Source organism: Protopterus annectens, chromosome 2.part1 (genome assembly GCF_019279795.1).
Source record: "Protopterus annectens isolate FY-2018-M chromosome 2.part1, PAN1.0, whole genome shotgun sequence".
Lineage (NCBI taxonomy): Eukaryota > Metazoa > Chordata > Ceratodontiformes > Protopteridae > Protopterus > Protopterus annectens.
Window position 1 is genome coordinate 1,626,734,445 of NC_056729.1, and position 6,736 is coordinate 1,626,741,180.

Sequence of the window (6,736 nt, forward strand, 5' to 3'; positions counted from 1 at the left end):
TTTGTGAAACATAGAAGAACAAGAGGATTTGGAAATATAGGATTTTTGTGGACTTTGCTAAATAAAGCATATGCCCTACATTATGTCATTAATCTTCAGAGAACTACTTTGGAGAGGGAAGAATGGAGAAAGTTAACTATAAGTAAAACACATTTTTTTTTTCTTCTCAATGATAATGTTTAAATGTTGCATGATTTACTTAGGAAGCTACAAAGTAAAGCTTTTTTCAGTTCTTTGTAATGGGGATATTAATATAAACAGGTGTTTTTTTTTTCTCCCTTCTCTCTTTTTACCTGTTCAGTTTTAAGAATGTAGGCACTGCAATGTGAGGGAAAAAAAGAGAGAAAGGAAGGGTCTGGTTGAGAGAGCACTGCAAAAGAAAAGTTAGTGTGCTTTTTCTCAGGCTTACATAGGCAAATGATTGGATTAACCCCGGGAGTTATTCAGCAACAACTATATTACAAAACATATAAATGGAAAAGAATATTGATTATTATAAGGCTTTTTTTTTGGTAAACAATGTATGCTTAGCAGTTTGTGTCTGGTTTTCATGTCACCAGAAGGCAATTTGATAAAGTGAAATGGCTTGGAAAAAATGTTTACAGAAACCATTCAAGTGTTTTCTTAGCTGGGACAGCTATAAAGATAAGGCAGAAACCAGATAGCATTTACTAAAAACAGAGGCTGCATCATGCATCTTAGCATAAATTACCTTTCTTTTTGGGTGTCTCTTGCCTGTGGGTGTTATCATTTTAGAATGTTTGTTCTTATTATGTACATAGTTTTCTGTGTTATTATTAAGTTATTAGATTTTAGAGGGGTATCAGGGGTATGTGTGTATTTCTGTTTGAGGGTTTTCAATAAAACAAAAAAATTCTGCAAGGATATGACGTAGGCTAAAATGGAGGTGACAAGAAACAATTGTATAAAAGATTAACCTGCTAAATGGTGCATACATTGAATACAAAAGCTGGAACCATACATTTAACAAAAAAGCTGTTATACATAAATGGTGGGAAGAATAACCTCAAGAACATGATTCTTTCTATAATGTGTTTAAATGCTAATGGTCTCACAGATAAAAACAAAAAAGAAAGAGTAGTGAATTGTATTAAAAACGTAGAGTGCAAGTAGCTATGCTCCAGGAGACACACTTGGAAAGAACTGAACATGTGAATTTGATAAAGAAGGGTTTTCAAGATGGTTATTCAGCAGAATATCTAAGGCAAAGGAAGAGAAGAGTACTTTATTAATTGCAAGAGGAGCTCCAATAGTAATAGGAAAATATAAAAGACAATAATGGAAGATTTATAGTACTAAGGCTACTGTCAAGGGAGATGGATTGCACTGGCATGTATTTTATATTCCACCAAAAACTGCTATAAATTCTGGGAGAAATAATAGCTTTCTATAAGGAATATTACTTTCACAGGCATTTAATTGAAGGTCTTGATTTGAACCCAATAACTATTTCAGATCATGTGCCAATAATAACTAAAATAAAAATACAGGGTAATTAAATAAAAATGAGACACTGACACTTTCCCACCTATCAGTTGAAAAAAGAGGAATTTAAGGAATGGGTACTGGAAATTATTCAGGGGCTATTAGACAAGATAGACATTTCTTCTGAAAATATAGATAGGGAGTGGGATAAAATTAAAGTAGAATTTAAAAATAGGGTGGAAATAAAAGAAAGGGAGATATGGTTAAGAAGTAACAAGAATTACTAGAGGGACTGACAAAATAGGGGAAATCTCACAGAACAAGAAGAGGAGCAACTGCAGAATGCTAAATGGAAAATAAGGGATTACCTTGATAATATGCATGAGTTTAAAAAAGATTGCTGTTAAGCAACTGCTTTTTGATAATAACCCTAGAGCACAAAAACTTTTAGCAAAATGGCTCAGGCAACAGAAAATAGAAAGGGCTGTCATCAAACTTAGGGAGTCTATAACAAGGATGGTAACAAGGGATCTTGTAGAAGTATTGGAAATACTTCAAAAATTCTATGAAAGTCTGTATAAAGCAGAGAAATATGGAAATCAAGAAAAGGCACAGATGGAAATGTTTATGGAAGAATTAAATATGCCCAGGCTAGAGATAGAGGAGGCTCAATTACTAACAGTTAGGATAGTAGGAGATGAGATAAAAATGGTGATGTATAACCAATCTACAGGAAAGTCCCCAGGAATATTCATGTGGAGGTTTAGAAGGTAGAAGGGGAAAAATGATAAAGTTATGGAAGGTTTTGTTTAATAATGTTGTAAGAGGAGAAGAAGTACCAGCATCCCGAAGAAGGTGGTGGTAATGATAATACATAAAGAGGATAAAGATCCATCAGATCCACCTTCATACAGGCCCATTTAAACACTAAATCATGATTATAAAGTGTTTATATCTATAATGGCAAAATGAATGACAAAAGTGATGCCACAACTAATAGATATGGATCAATGTGATTTTGCTGAGGGGAGGCAAATATTTGACAAAATTAGCAGAACAGTGATGATCCAGAAGGAAGCAGAATGTACGGAAATACCAATGTTGTTGTTAGGTTTTGATGCAGAGAAAGCATTTGACAGAGTGAGCTGGATTTTATGAGCAAAGCAATAGAAACATTTGCATTCCCTGAAAAATTATAAGGTTGATTAGGAGGATATATGAGGGATCAGAGGTAAAAATTAAAGTGAGTGGGGTCCTCTTTGATAATCTTTTCTTGAGCAGAGGAACTAGGCAGAGGCGTCCTATCTCCCGTTTGTTATTTGCACTATATTTAGAACCACTGACAAAGAAAATAAGGAACTCAGTAATTTAAGCATATAATTGGTATGGTAGTCAAGAGAAGCTGGCTGTATTTGCAGATGACAAAACCAGAAAGGGACATTACAGTGCTGTGGAACATACTGAGACAATTTCAAACCCTTTCGGGAAGCAAAATTAATGAAGCCATAACAAAAGCAATAGCAGTAAATTATGTACCCACATATGAATTGGTTCAGCAATATCCATACTTATGGGGGCATGATAAAATGAAGTATTTAGGAGTATGGATTAAACATGATACTGATGTAACTGCTAAGAATTTGACAGAAGAGACCAAACAAAAGATAATACAAAAACTGAGAAAATGGAAGCTCTGTTACATGGATATTGATCGTAAGATACAAGCAGTTAAAATGTTTTTAGTCCCTTTAGTATTGTATCAGGTCAGGCATATTTTTATCAACCAGAGGAGAAGCTGTGGATATTAATTTATTTATTTTATTTTACATTTGTTTACCGGGAAAGTCTGACTGGACACATTTATTTATTTTTTTATTTTTTTATTTACATTTGTTAACCGGGAGAGTCCGACTGGACACAGGTCCATTTTCAGCAGAGGCCCGGGGAGAAAAGCTCCACATTAAGTATTATTTGCATTATACAGTTAAAAAAGCATAGCATTTAAATATAGACATTAGTCCAGTTAAGGATGCAAGACAAGAAGAAAACAGATGTAAAACAGCTGTAGAGCATAGTACAATTTTAAAATATGGTGACATACTAAACATGGTTAAAATGTAGTTGAGATTCATCAGTGAACAATTGATACAAACTGTTTTTGAGGTACATAGCCATTAGCAGTTGTTGCTACAAGAAGTTAGTATTATGTAGTAGGTAGCTGCGAACATTAGTAGCCAAACTTGCTAAGAGTAGGTTGTTGATAGGGACTGAGAGAGGTAGTGGGTGGGGGAGTGGATGGTATTAGAGGGGGGGATTGCAAGGGCATATCTGGCAAGTTTTTTAGTGTGATTTTATTAAGGATTTAAAGTGGGTGCAAGAAGTTACAGAGATAATTGAGGATGGGTGGGAGTTCCAGAGTTTGGCTATAGTGCAGGAGAATAATGCTTCTCCAGCAGAGTTAATGGCTCTTTTGACCTGTAGGAGGTTTTTGGGGCTGGATCTTAGTGGTCTCGTGGTTATGTAGGGTTGGAGTAGATTCCGGAGGGATGAGACTTTTAGTGGTTGGTTTATTAGTTTGTGGGCGAGTGTGAGTTGGTACCATTGAAGGAGGTGGGGGAGCTCTAGCCAGCCCAGTTCTGCTAGTGAGAGTCAGTGGTGAGTACAGTAGGAAACCCCTGTGGTGAATTTGGCGATTTTGTTGTAGCAGGTTTCGAGCTTATTTAGATCACATTGTCTAAGGTTAGTAAATACTGGAGAGGCATAGAGTAGGGTAGAGATAAGATGAGAATTTGCTACTGAAAATTTAGCTGCTTTGGTAAGTAGTTGCTGATTTCTATATAATGCTCCTAGTTTTTTGTGCACTTTTTTAATGGTCATGGAAATGTGAATGTCAAAGTTCAGTTTGTTGTCTATTTCTACTCCTAGTAATTTGGTGTGTTCTGTAGGATGGATGGTGGTGTTGCCTTTTGCTGTGATGTTAAAGTAAGAGCTGTCTAGGGTAAGTTTGGTGGGTTGGAAGATTAGTAATTTTGTTTTGTTTGGGGTGAGTATTAGTTGGGCATCGGATAACCAAGTTTCAATAGAAGAAAATGCTTCCTGTGTGACTTTTTGTGACACATGTTGTTTTTTAGCAGAGGCCCAGGGAAAAAAGCTCCACATTGAAACAACATTCAAAAATACAATATGTCAGTAGTAAACACAGAACAAAGAATTTAGTCAAACTGATTAAGAACAGTTTGTATGATCAGCTATACAAAAACACTAATTACTGGATTACTAAGTGTATATCATACATGGTGAGGTTTTACAAGTCAACAAGAAAAAAAAACATTAAACATAAGTAGAGAAATATTACATCATTATACATTGCTGTGGAAATAAATAGAGAGACCAATAGAAATGTCAAGTCAATTGACATTTCTCTTGACTACCATAATTAATGAAGAGTTGACGGATTGATCTGGAAGGGGAAGATGGCAAGAGTCAAGTGGGATAAGCTTTTTCTTCCAATAGAACAGGGTGGATTGGGATTACCTGATTTGAATGGGTATTTCAGAGCAACACAGTTAAAGCTCCTTTACATAGCACAAGCAGAAAACCATAACTCAAAATGGAAAGAAATGATAGAGAGATTGGGATTTTGGATGCAAGCCTTTAAGGAGATCAACAATAATCATACAGAATATTATATTCATAAAGTAGCAGAAGGTATTCAAAGAACTACTCCAATATGGGAATGGAGAAAGGAGATTCTGCTGATAGGGTTGACTGTAACTAGGGGTACAGAAAATAGGCAAGAGGGGGCAGAAGTATATTGGAGAAAACTAGCAAAGAAACCAAGGTATTTGGGAGCAGATAACTACAGAGAGAAAGGCAATAGAATGGAAAGAACTTATTTGGACTGCAGGTTAGAGATTGCCATTCTATATCGAGGATTGATACAGGCAAAGAGAAAGAAACAGGGGGGTCCTACATGAAAAAACAGCACTGGTAGAGTTCTTAGTAGACTCTAGAACAGAAGTGGCCATTAAGAAAGGAATAATTAGTAAGGCATATAAAATACTGCATGACAACTACAAGAATCAATCAGAAGAGGTGAGGAAGAATTGGGAAGAGAGACTGGATAAGCAATTCACAAAGTAACAATAGGGGGATATATGTATGTCTCTCAAATATGCAACAAATTCTAGAAGATTTAGGATCTTTGCCTGGAAATGTTTACATAGATATTTGTATACCCCAAGCATGCTCCAAAGAATCTTTCCTCAGGTAGACAGCAAATGTTGGAGATGTGATGAGGAAGAAAGCGGGAGCTGGGAACATATTTTCTTGCAGTGTAATGAATTGGCTGACTTTAAAGATTCCCTGCAGAATACTCTGTTGGAGATGCTGGGTGAGCAAGTTGGAGTGACTAGGGAAATTATTTTTTTTGAGCTATGACACAGAGTTGGAATTGCCTAGACATAGTAATGCCTTACTGAGTCCAATTATGATAGCTGTCGAAAAAGCAGTAACTAGAAAATGGAAATCAAAGTCTAAACTAACGTTATTAGAAGTAACAGAGATAGAACAACTGGAACTGGGATCTCTAGAAAAGGGTAGGAGTAAATTACACAGGAAAAATGGGAAATGTGGGACCACTACATGCAGAGGAGGAGCAATGTTTAAAAGAAGGCAGGATCTGAAATGAGTTATGTAATGGCTGACTGACATTGACTGGTTGCATTAAAAGTGGTGTATAATGTTTGTAGCTGCAGTTGTATTGGCACGGTTTGTAAGGTATATTGTTTGCAACTGACATTTGCCGCTATGATTTATTTTCATTTATATAAATGTAAGATTGTCTGTGTTGCACATGATACTTTAATAACGATGTTTCTTGTAAAAAAACATAGGAATGAAGAAAGGACATCCTGCCTACAGGGCTGACTACAGTTAGGGGTGCAGAGGGTAGACAAGAGGGGGCTGGAATTTACTGGAAGAAGATGGCAAAGAAACCAACGTATTTGAAACAATTAGAGAAGGAAAGGTAATAGAGTGGGAAAAAGATCAAGAAGACATTTGGATTGCATTAAGGCATTACTTTTGTCAGGAAGTGTTTGCATCAATACTTTTATACACAAGCAGATTCCAAAGAATTTTTCCACAGGTAGACAGCAAATGTTGGAGATGTGATGGGGAAGAAAGAGGTAACTGGGAACATATATTTTCAGAGTGTAGTGAGTTGGCAGAATGTTGCTTAGAGTATAGGATATATAACAATGTATGTGATGTACAATTCTAAATATGA